Raw genomic sequence first — 13,411 nt, forward strand, 5'->3', positions numbered from 1 at the left:
ATGAGATTGGTGATGAGGGTGGCAATGGGTATAGATGACGCAGTAAATGGGTAACTACGTTGGGCTGGGCTGCTTTCAGAAAAGTACATACGATGAAAATTAACTTATTAGTAAAATATCAAAAAGATCATTTTGGAAAATGAGGTAGAGTTAGTATGTAGTCTATCGTAAATTAGGATGACCATATTTGGATTAACAAAAAAATATGATGGACCCAGTCAATTCAATAATACTCTGTTAACTTAAAGAAAAGTAGCCTACAGTAAGTCATTGCTTCAATAAAATACAAAAAAAAAAAAATCTCAGATGGCTTATAACGGATAATTCCATACATAAATGTCTTATAATCGTTAGAGTTAAAGAAATACGTAATTTTCTGCAATAAACTGATTAAAGAGACAACGACTTGAGAATATATAACTTAATTGTATGTACAGTATTATTTTCTATCTATTGTAGTGATTTGTGAACATAGACTTCTAGGCTTAGCTGTGTTTGTCTTATCAGTTTGGACACGTTAAGAAAAAAGAAGTTAGTGACAGAGAAACTGTGAAAGAGACAGTTAATGCATGAACTGAGAAGAATGAGGAGGGTAAGAAGAACACCTGGATAAATCTGCATTTCTTCTGTTCAGCCTCTTTAATTGAAATCAGCTTTTTAAAAAGTTTCTAACTATATTATAGTTCTATTCCTTTTTCTAAATCAAGCACTTGCTTGATTCTTGCATATCTGAGTAATAGTCCTGAGTTGAGGGGCTTTACAAGCTGCCCCTTTACTGATGTGAAAATGATTGGTTGGAAAGTATATACCTAATAATGCCCCCTTCAGGAAGCACCTGCCTTAACCCGGATATGCTGGCACTATAAATAAATTCCCACTTTCTCAGATCCGGAAGCAGGGATGAGAGGCAAGTTGAGAGGAAGCGACTCGATTAGCACCTAATCTGCACAGGACAGCAGCAATTTCTTTGTAGCCAAAGTCTAAGTCAAAAATCTGTTTAGCCTTCAGAAGTGGGGTGATATAGTGATGATTCTTTTACTCAATTACTTCACATTTATCTGAATAATGTATGCACTTGAATTATTTAAATGAGATTTAATGCTGATTGATTATGAGTTTACATTCTAAAGTGCACTGCTATTTGAATTATAGAGAATGACACTGACAGTGAGTGGATACTCACAGGGTTTATTATGAAACAGCACGTTCTTTTATTGAATTTATTTTCTAATGGTTAAAACCAATTTAAATAAGAAGTTATGTATATATTTATAGAATGTTCTGGGCTTTTAGATCAGTTTTCTTTCCTTTACTGGTGAATATCTTCAGTTTGACTGAAATCCAAATTTGAGATACTTTTCAGCAGATGTTTAAACTAAGACAGATCACAAAAGGAAAAAAGAAACGAAGGGGTATAAATTACTAAACATGCATTGGCTTACTCTCTTCAAATAGCTGGCTGGAAAGAAAGAGTTTGGCAAGAAAGATCAGAGTTTGGATTAGAGATTGGAAATCAAGGAGAGAGATCTCTGAGAGTAGAGTTAAAAATAGAGCAGAGAGGGGGTAGAGGGTACCTGTGGTCTTTAATGCAGCCTAGTTAGCACTGAGAAGGAACACCATGGGCGCTGATCGTCTGCAAAGGGAGACAGAGACAGAACTCAGGAGATCAAGATAGGTCATCACAGATGGGGGAGGAATGGTGACAAATTCTGTACTTATAAAAAAAGGTGAGGTGAATATAAGATGAAGGACAAAAATAAACCGGAAGAGGAAGAAAAGAAGAGGAGGGATGCAATGAAAGAACAAGTCAGATTACCGTAGCATGAAAGCCCATGTTTGAGTCCAAAACAAATGGTAATTTCACAGTAGGCTGTGGATGGGAGCAGTAACTACCAACTGAGTGTGACAGATACACATGCTGAATGGGCGAGCACACTTTCTCTACCTCTCCAAAACACACTGTACACACTGAGCCTAAAATGGTTTCTTGGCTTGAAATGTTTCTGGGAGTTGCTGCTGTAAGTAACAATAATGAGACATTTACAAAAACAAAAAAAAACAAAAACTAATCTGACTTATATTTTAGTTTGGTTCAATCCAAAGAAAGTATGATTTTGTCGAATATGCCTCTTCTTTTTCTAAATGTCCTTTTTAACGTTGCAATGTTTCTACTGTGGGACTAAATGACCTACAAAACCACTTATGACTCTTGAAATATTGAAAAAGAAGCAAAAATTAAATTTTCCAAAAATGTTCATTTAAAAAAGCCGTTGTGGCCCCAGATGTCATTGTAAACATCACTGTATCTCCATGCATGTTCTCTAAGTTCGATAGAAAAAAACTGAATAATGGAGACCAAAATTATTTATTTTCAATAGAAGTTAATTATAATGAACTGCTTAAGAAAATAAAGAGAACACTCAACAAACAAACAAAACACACAATCAATAATCCATAAAACAGGTCTAAATAAGGCTCAGTATTGTGTGTGGTTTCCACGTGTCTGTATGGCCTTCATATATATATATATATATATATATATATATATATATATATATATATATATATATATATATATATATATATATATATATATTAGGGGTGTGCAAAATAATCGTGATGATGATGCATCGTGATTCTAATTTTCGTGATCTACTGCATCGATTCTTGATGCCAAGAATCGATTATTAATTTAAAAAAATGAATAAATAAAATTGCATGAATGGTTGGCGAACATCAGCCAAAAACAAGTGTAATACCACTTCCAGTCCAGTAGATGTCGCCTCAAATGTGTTGACGCACGCTGCCTTGTGTCACGAGCATTTCCGGCCGCGGGATACTGTGCCGAGTCATTCAAAAACAAAACATGGAGGAGAAAATATTGCAATGCATCGCAATAATTCAAGTATCGTGATGCATCGTGATAGAATCGCATCGTGGCATGTGAATCGTGATTCGAATCGAATCGTGACTTCTTTGGCAATACCCACCCCTAATATATATATATATATATATTGTTTATTTCACAATTTTACATTGGTGACTTTTTAAAATATATAATTATCTGATGCACCTAAATAAAGGAAATTAGAAAAAATATATTTGAAAATATATTTGAAGAATATTTGACCACATTAATGTATTTTTTTTCATCCATTAGATGTCTTTTCTGCAGACTAAATAGTTCATTATTTTCACTGGTCTTTAAATGTATCATTAGATTTTAATAAGGCTCATTGTTTAATAGAATAAATTAATAACATATATACTTAAAGTGTAATATATATACACATATACATACTATGAGTATGGAATATTGTGAATATTGTTCTGTAACTGTTGTTAACCCCTTACTGGGCTTCAAAGTAAACTAAAATAGAGAGGCGTTTACGTGTGTGGTATTTCCTATGATTGCAGATAAATAGGATTTTCACTCTCTAATATATTTAGCAATACAAATCTAGACTGCTTAACCTATTTTTCACTGATGAAGGTGCTCTGATCTCTCTTCTCTCAATGGAAACAGATTGTAAGAGATGTATGAAATAAAGGAAGCAGATGTGACGAGGTTGAAAAGGAATAAGCCATTACAAAAATATTCACATTGAAAATCCTCAATTAGGTTAGCCTGTAATAAAGAGGCTGTTCTGTGGAAGATATAGTAAAAGATTTGGCAAAGACCCTCTCCTGCAAAATCATTATGGTAATTCATTTGACTAGAGAATATCCCATGGTATGCATTACTGAATAATGTCATTCATATATTTCCATTTGCCCAGTTGGCAGCTGGTTACCACAGCTGTTCTTTTTTCCTCAATGTCTCTCATCTCAAAAATTTAAATTTAAAGCAGCTGAGGTTAGTGTGCTTGGCCTGTAACCTGGACCTACACAAACTTCAACAGTAAGAACTTTATTGGCACATAAAAGGTTCACTGGATCATGATGTTATTTATACTAACGTACAATTTGTTTCTCACAAGAAAAACAGGTGTGGCTTAAAAAAACAAGGCTTTGTGAAAGGAATCCTTCCCATGTAATGGAAAAAAAATACTTGGAAACAGGTCTGTCAACATGAGAATGACAAAACAGCATGATTTCCTTTCTCCCCTGCCTTCACAATTTTCCATTTGCAATCGCCTTCCCTTTTCACTTAAATGTTCAAAAGCTGCTGAAAAACGTGATGGTATTGGCCCACCAGCATCTTCCTGTGGGAGTCAGAGAGGAAGCTAATCAAGAGGACACCCAAATGGGAAGAATGGTTCAGATATTAGGTCCTCCCTTAAAATACTTCTATGAGTGCAGATGACTAAAGGTTGGATTTTTGTTTAATTAACATTACTTTTTTGTTACTAATATGTCACAACTAAGATTACTGATACAACCTTTAAAAGGTATATGAAAACATCTCGTTCTTGAAGAAGTTTTCCCTGATACTGTACAGGATGATCTGTATGCCCCGCCCCCCCTTTTTTTCCCCCAATGAAAAACCCTACCTTCATGCACCTCAAGGTGATGCACAATGTTCTGGAGGACTATTTCTAATATCTAAGAATCAAAGACATAATGTTTCTAAAGCAGATAGTAACAAATAGCTATGAACTAATATCAAAAAATGTATTTAGTCTCTAAATGTTAGCACTAGGATTGCTGGACCTGGCTGTAGGCTGGAAACAGTACACCTAAAGCTTGGAACCAGAGTATGCAAGCACCAGTCCACAGATTACTGGCAACGAGGAGTAAACCTCTAGCTATCCCCTTTCAGCTATACAGAGAATGCAGAGGTAAATTTCTCCAATGTGAGATCAATAAAGTACAATTATCATTTTCTGTTTTTATTTCAATCAGTTTCATTTCAGACCAGAGATGATTCTCTGCAAATTGTGCTTGTGTAGCTCGGACAGAGATAGACCCCTGGTGTATTTTCACAACAATGCAGAGTTAATGTTATGAGCCAGACAGAAAGAGAGACATGGTGGGAAAGTAAAACAAAAGTGAAATCTCTAAATCACAAAGTTAACCAGCCAGGTTTGCCCTATTTGTAAACATATGTTTAGCACGTGCAACAGACTCAGACATATGCAATCAATAAAACATTTCAATAGACAGTGCACTGAAAACAGATCAAGTAAAAGCTTAAAAAACAAATAAACAGGTTAGATCCTTCTCTATGAAAAACAAACTTCTGCAACCTGGTGGCATTATGTTTTGTAAATATTAAAATCCTTTTCCTGTTCTATTTTCAGAGCATGGTGTGCAGGTTGGTCATGAAGTGAGGCGCTGCTTTGAATAAAGATTGACAGCACTCCACAGATCGGGGCATCTCTGAACCCTATGCATATTATTTAATACAAAGACATACCCTGAGTACAGTACAATGTAATGTGCTTACCTTTTAGCTTCCTCGGTATGAGCTAAAGTGGTCATGCAGTATAATCAGAGCTAAATTAGTACTGCAGTCCCCTAAAATACTCTATTATAGCTCTTTATAACTGCAGCAGTATTCAAATAATTCCTTTTAGGTTTGTCTTTCAGGTCTTAACCCCAAACAGTGCTAATGAAGATTTCAACACCTCATCTGTCTTGATCAAATTAGAATATCCCATTTCTAGGCAGTCTAAAATCCTCAATTTAAATGCTAAAAAGGGGCATCTCACATAGATAAATGTCAGTGGTGCAATGTTCACAGGCTAATGAGTTTTGAATACCACAGACCTAGAAGGACTCAAATAGGACTGAATGTGAAACAATAACAGCTTTATGCATTGTTTTAGAATTATACCACTGATGATGCAACAAACACATTTCTTGAATAAAGACAAAATTAACTGCCCTAACCCTAACCCATGCTTAAAAAATGTCAGGCAAAATGTTGGTGTAGGTTTAGTTCTCCTCAGACCAGTTGATAATGTAAAATCCATAACCAAAAATCAAAAGGAATAGGTTTACCAGTTCTGTATGCAATTTTACCATTTTGTTTGGAACTGTGTTTGGCTGCCTCTTTAAGCTGACTTCACACACACAGAAGCTGTGTGTAAATATGTGTTTTCAGCTTTAAACAAATCAAACTGTGGGATTTAGTTTTACAAATAAACTCACACAAATGTAATGCTTTGAAGAACAAACTCAAATTCAACAGGATCCAGGGACTTTTCTCAGCGAGAGCTCAGTAAAGGTCTTCTTTTTGAAAAGCCCCAGAAGTCATGACGTATTTTTTTTCAGAATACAAAGCAAATCAATCAATCAATCAAATATCTAATAATAACCCATTGTTTTAAATTTATGATTTTTTTTCTATCTATCTATCTATCTATCTATCTATCTATCTATCTATCTATCTATCTATCTATCTATCTATCTATCTATCTATCTATCTATCTATCTATCTATCTATCTATCTATCTATCTATCTATCTATCTATCTATCTATCTATCTAACATAATCGAAGTGGCAGATATCAGGAAATCCTACCAATGGCTAGACAAAGCTGGACTGAAGGACAGCACAGAGGCACTCATCATGGCTTCACAGGAGCAGCCCCTAAGCACCAGAGCAATGGAGGCCCAGATCTACCACACCAGACAAGACCCCAGGTGCAGACTGTGCAAAGAGGCCCTGAGACAATCCAGCACATAACTGCAGGGTGTAAGATGTTGGCAGGGAGAGCTTACATGGAGTGCCATAACCAAGTGGCTAGATTAGTATACAGGAACATATGTGGAGAGTATGGGCTGGAAACCCCAAGGTCAAAGTGGGAAACGCCTACAAAGGTGGTAGAGAATAACAGAGATCCTGTGGGACTTCCAGATATAGAAGGACTGAATGATAATGGCAAACCAACCGGACATTGTGGTGGTGGACAAAAAGCAGAGGAAAGCAGTTGTGGATGACATAGCAATACTAAGTGACTGCAACATGCAACGTGGAGAAATACCAGGGACTCAAAGGAGATTAATCTCAAATGACTTAATTTATGCTGGCATTCTTGCACTTTCTTAAAATTTGTTTATTTAAGAGCAACATTGCAAATTAACAACGTCTAGAAAAAGTACTTTATATAATATTATTTTTCATGTGAATCCCAGATTGTTCATGCTTCTTTTCCTTTTCTAAAAACTGCTTTAAATCCTACCTGTCTGTATCCATGCTAAGTCAGATCCTGACGTTGGAGAAAGGAGGCAGCAAAGTAGAATAAAGCATTAGCCTCGCTGCATGCAGTTGGCCAAGCCAATTTTGATGTTTGACTGATCAGGTCCAAACAATTTCACCTCCAGCTTCTCTTGGTAAGTTTTCTTCCATTACGCAAGTCAGCCTGTCAATCATCTGCATAACAACTATGAAGACCGTTCCTGTCACCTCAGCGCATACAGTAGCTTTAGTGAGCCAAGAGCTCTCCTATACTTCTGTATTGCAGACAAGCTAATGTGCATGTACAACTTTTAACCACAGTCAAAGAGCAAACATTTTTGTGTCCTAGGGCAGAATTACATCACCGATCCGACGAAAAAAAAAAAAAAACAGCTTTACTTGTCATTAAAGATATATTTATTTTGCACATCTAAAAAATAAATATCAATATATTTTAAAATATTTTAATTTCTTAACAAATAAGCAAATCGAGCGTGCCTTAGACCTTAGAGAAGGCGCGCTCGATTTGCTTACCCAGTTGTCCAGGAATGATATTAATATTATTAATAAGTATTTTGTGCGCAGGTTAAACTTATTGCGTGGCCACGAAGTACTATTTCGTGCGCATGTTATACTTATTGCTTACAATTAAAAAAATTTTTTGACCATGTCATCAGAGGGGCTCCGTATAATTTTTATTCGTTTTTTTTCAAATTTCTTTTTTTTTTTATATGTCTTAATCAAGGTCATTGGTTGGATGGGGCCGCGCCCTAGCGCCATCTAATGGCCAGCCGACACTGCCAAAATTCCATCTAGGGCAAAACTCCCAAATTTCACTTGGCTTTACAAAATCATTGGAAAACAACCGCTACTGTATGTTGAGGAATAGGTCAAATTGCTGATATAAAATGCAACCGGTAGAGCTAATTATTCTACCTAAATGGTAATAAAGTTTAGAGAAATGACTAATTAAACAATGCAATACCATCTGCAGATGTTTTTTTGTTTCTTTATTTGTTTTTACAATATGTTTATTTATTTACCAGCTTAGAAAACATAAGCCAAAGACAGAAGCAAAACCAAACAACACAAAAAACTCAGACAATTACTAAGACAATAAATAAATAAATAAATAAATAAATAAATAAATAAATTAATAAATTAATTAATTAATTAATTAATTAATTAATTAATTAATTAATTAATTAATGACTCAAACTGACAGTTGTGAAGATGTTAGAAAACCAGGTACTCAGGCAGTGAGAATTTAAGTGAAGTGCCTGATTGACATCACAACTCAAAAGTGTAACTCTATAGGCAGTGTTGGGAAAGTTCTCTTTCTACGTGAACTAGTTCAAAGTTCAGTTCACACATTTTAAAATGAACTAGTTCAGTTCATAGTTCACAATTCCAAAAAACGAACTAGTTCATAGTTCTTTTTTTTTTCATATATTGCTCAATTACACCATAGCCTACTGTAGAACCACAGACAGCAATTATTTTATCAGTTGTAACCCTGAAACTGTGCGTCAGATTTCATCTTCATATCCAGTTTTGAATCCTTATCCAACCAGGGTTTACATTAGCATTGAGGGGACAGCATTTCCCCATTGTTGCTTTAATGCTTTGTTGCCGTCCATTCACTTCACACTAGTAGCAGCTGCAGCTTTCACCCCTACAGTATATTCTCAAAAACATCAGGAAAAATGTGCTGCTTGAATGGTCTTTTTTATGAGTAATTATTAAAAGAAAAATAGGAAAGTAGTCTTTAAGGTGCAAATGTTTTTTTTTTTTTATTTTAATAATTTTTTCCATTTGAAATTCCATTTCAATACATACTAAAAAGGAATCCTGGAATCCTGGAAAATTATACCAGGCAGGTTTAACAAACAAGTTACATGGATAGTAAAACCCTCAAGAACAGGGGTCTTCTATGTTTTCCAGACCAAGGACCCCCAAACTGATGGCGAGATGGAGCGGGGACCCCCTATTTATATATATTGTATGAAATTGTGTCCTATAGTCACTCTATTACAGATGGAGTAATGTAAAGAAATTAATTTCTCCCTGGGATTATTAAAGTTTTTCTGATTCTGATTCCTGGTTGATGGGACAGGTGTTGTGAAGGAAACGGTGCCCAGCTTGAAAGAGCTCCTGTGTGTCGCTGAATGTGAGCATTGATGACTGAAAGACATCTTCTGCCTCCATTTATCTGTTTACTACAGTGCGTTGATTTCATGTTAATGAGTATTTAAAGACATTTCAATTAGTGGGGGGAAAAAATGCAGGGGGGGAATATAAAAATATCAACTAACAATGCAGACCCTCATGCAGTACCTCCGTAGACCCCCTAGGGGTCGCGGATCCCCTGTTGAAGACCTCCGCTCAAGAAGATTTTACTAACACAAACTGAGGGACCAGGCTGATGTAGGAATTTAAGGTTACTGAAGTGCGGATTTTTTTACTGAAAGCCGGCGGGCAAACTTGTTGCCATCATCCTCACCGACCACCTGGTCATAAACCTGTTTTAAGTCGCCTCCATGCTGCTGTTGCTTCCACGCTGCATTTTGTTTTGATGACGCATGCGGCTGTAGGCTACGACGCTGGTAGCTGGTGTTTCCAGATTGGGTGTTTTTCCCGCTACATATTAAGGCCTGTTTACGGTTTGATTTAGCCGGGGTTTCGCCTGGAGGGCTTTATAGAAATCTGGCAACCTATTGAACGGAGTTGAACTGAGAGAGCGTGCCGTTCACAGACGCCAGAATGAACGAGTTCACAATAACGTTCACCAGGCAATAATGCAGTACGTTCAGTTCACGTTCGCCCAAAATATGAACGAGTTCATGAACTTTCGTTCAATGAACGCGTTCAGGCACAACACTGTCTATAGGTATGATTTTTCAGAAAAGTCCACAGCTTTTCTTCTATACAGCCTGTGCTTTTGCAGAACCAATAAAGTCAGAGAAAGGGTCCCAGGTTTTGTATATCAGTCTGCAGATGTTAAAAGACATTTTAAATTACAGGAGAAAAATATAGAAATCATAACTCACAATCCCACCAGACACTTTATCCTCAAAAACTCTACCTGGGGTTATTTTAGTAGTCTGACTGCTGAGTCTACTTAAGCTTTTTGTAGAGCTGCTACATTAAATGATCTGGTATTAATGTTTCTCAGTCCTCCATTAAAAGGGTTTCTTGTTTGATTTATGTTTTTGACAACACAAGGAGGAGAAGTAGAAAAGCTTAAATACAGGACAGAACCTCATATACTGTTTAGATTCTTAAAAGTGGTTTAAGAAATAAGAGAAATAAGAGTGATGAGACTAAATGAAACACAAGCCATATTAAAAGAGGAGCAGAATTGTTTTTTTAATCAGTCAATTACTTAACTTGAGTTCTTGCTTATTTAAGGGAGCAGTAATCAAATGCAACATCATTGGTTTGCTATTTTTACTTAACTACATATTCATATAACTTGGAATTTAAAAGCATAATACAATACACTTGCGGCTTATTGAACTACTAACTTTTTCCATCATTTAGCACCTTTCATGGCCGTTCGTATAGATTTTTTCTCTGTTGTGCCTCTGGTCTTAATGACTATGCTTTTCCTGCTGCTCTTACATTTGACACCACCATGTCTCTCTGTCATAGCTCACTCAAAAGATATTTCTTGTCTTTTAACTAAGGAACTACATAATGACAAAGTTTTCTGAAAGACTTTAACTAAAAAAGTTTTCTTTTCTTAATTGCTGAATTTATCTACACAGCTGCAGAACAGTTTCCTTTTTGACTAATGGCCAAGAGCTAAAAATCATTTTATGAGCTGAAGAAAGTCCTGAAAGAGTCATTGTGACCATTACATATGTTTTATGACATCTACTGACAGCTTTTGGTGCATATTTTAGAAGAACTATTTCCAATTTAGCTTTGAGTAACCACATTTTTTATACTAATGAGAAAATCCTCTGTAGCAGCTTGACCTTGAGCAGTCAATTTGGCTGTTAACACCGTGAATCTTCTGCACAAAGATTGCAGATGTTCAAATGCAGATCCTGCTAAAATTCTACAAATTGTTGTTTTGGCAAGTGCAGTATCCTGTTGCATAAAGCCCCCCTCCTTCAGACAGCAGATACATGCAAACTATCAGCAGCTGTACATTCCTTGGAATAGCAGAAGGATAATCAGGATCCATAAACATAGCATGATGTTTACCTCACTGCAGAAGGTGCCAAATTTTCTTGGTTTATTGACTCACAAAACCTGACAGCAACAATAGCTGCTTGTGAAACTGTTGTTTTATTCTGTGTGCTTAAACTCTCAGAGGGTTAACATAACGTGGAGCATGTTTTTATTTATTTATTATTTCTTTAATAAAGCATTACTGTAGGAAAATACTAGGTAGATATATCTAAATAAAACATATTAGAGCAATGATCAGGTTTACTTTTGTTATTTCAATATTACTTACAACTGGATTAGAAAAAGCCTGAAATTCGGTTCTTCCAAAAACTTTAATAACATAAGACCAACAGAGAGATGGAATTTTTTTTATATATTGTATATAAAATATATGTATTGTATATGTGGATATATTGTTCTCAAACCAGAGAACAATATATCTATACACTGTATAGAATATGAAGTCCATAGTCTGTTGCTCTGATATTATTGTCTTCATGCCAGCCTGAGATAGAGGCAATGGACTTGTGGCTAGGCCTGTCACAATAAACAATAAATTAATGAATCGCATGATAACAATTAATCATATGATAGATTTAAGTAAGCTCAATAATTTACTTTTGCACCCCGGTGTCTTATTTGCTTTCAACTAACAGGTCAGGATGAGAAAAGGCTTCAGTCAGGTGTATCGGTCTCCACTCACCCCTCCGCTAACCATTGGCATGAGAGCCTTGTTACTGAGGAGTATAAAGCCAGAGGAACACTGCCTGAGATTTGGAAAAAAAATAAAAATAAAATAAACTGAGATGGAATGGGTCTCAAAGCCAGGCGCAACAGCTGCAGTGTTGGACTCCTTTGGATTAAAACAGAATGAGAATATTTGTGGTTATTGCAATAATTTCTGGAACAATTTATCCTCCAGCAAATTTCTTTTCATTGTGACAGGCCCCATTGTGGCTCTTTTGAGTTGTTAAGGAATCCCAGGTGGCTTTCTAACTTGCTAGGATTTTTTTTAGATTTTTCTTATTCCACTGACAATTTGATGGAAAGGTGGGTTTGCTGGTCATAGGAGGACAGCCATACCAATGGTGATTAAAAGTAATATTAGTTATTTTGTCAGTGTGTGGAGGTGTCCTCTTCAGAAAGAAGCACCTCAACAGTGTCATACAGTGCTTAAAACTTAAAACACACTAGCCCCAGACACTAATTACAGCAGTAACATCACATTGGACCTTATTTAATGTGGGTTCTTTACTTCTCCATTCATCATTCAGACTCTTCAACCTTGATTTACAAACGTAATACAAAATCTTCTTTAATTCGAAAACAGAGATACCTGTGAGTGTGAAAAGCATTTGATGCATCAACCCCAGAATTAGACCTGAGGCATTACTATGGGAACAGCTTGTTCCTGTAGCAATGAACTTTAGTCGTCTCCTTTTTTAAAGAGGCAACTGTTCATTAGACAGCATTGAAGAAAGTGAACCTGCTCATTGTTGTTCAGACTATCACATGACCTATAAAATCATCAGTGAGCACAAGTGTTGCTTGTGAGGATAAAATGTATCTGTTAAAATATAATATTAGAACAAGAAATTATTTTAAAAATGAACAATATAAATTATTTCTTCTCTGAAAAAAGGAATTTTTTTTTCAATGTCATTTATTATTGTGTTATTTATTATTGTGTGGACAAAACAAACTAACAGCCTGTTTTGCAAAACTTGCAGATAAAGAACATTATTCCATTTTAATATTTTTGTTGAAGACTGTAATAATTTTACAATCTTGTCCTTTAAAATAAAAAATTTGTTTAACATAATCTTTTGTTAACATTCATAGCAAACTGCATAAATAAAAAGTATCTCATTACAGATTAAAGTATAGCCTGAATGTAACATACCAATATTGTCTTAGTTCTCCTACATTACTAACCTTGTTTCTTTACTTATGAAGCCCATATAAGCTTCATGTTTGTAACAAATGATTTACTAATTTTCCTTATCTAGAAATCTAGAAAATGATAAAAGACTTTGTTAAAAATAGCTGAGGTGTCAAATAGGAGTTTAAAAATGTATGTATTGATAAATAAGTCTTTACTGA

At 35.4% G+C, this 13,411-nt stretch overlaps 1 protein-coding gene across 2 annotated transcripts in view; it reads right to left on the reverse strand.

Annotated features, from left to right (window-relative positions):
* Nucleotides 1–13,411, reverse strand: part of mid2 (midline 2) — a 220,059-nt gene that overhangs the window by 167,017 nt on the left and 39,631 nt on the right. The window contains exon 2 of one of the 2 annotated variants that reach the window (XM_038286574.1): nucleotides 1,575–1,633. The exons of the other annotated variant lie outside the window; for it this stretch is intronic. The gene's annotated coding sequence lies outside the window, so the exon portion shown is untranslated. The remainder of the gene's footprint in view (nucleotides 1–1,574; nucleotides 1,634–13,411) is intronic. 2 annotated transcript variants of the gene reach the window in all.

Source organism: Cyprinodon tularosa, unplaced genomic scaffold (genome assembly GCF_016077235.1).
Source record: "Cyprinodon tularosa strain WSP-4 unplaced genomic scaffold, ASM1607723v1 ctg228, whole genome shotgun sequence".
Taxonomy (NCBI): Eukaryota; Metazoa; Chordata; class Actinopteri; order Cyprinodontiformes; family Cyprinodontidae; genus Cyprinodon; species Cyprinodon tularosa.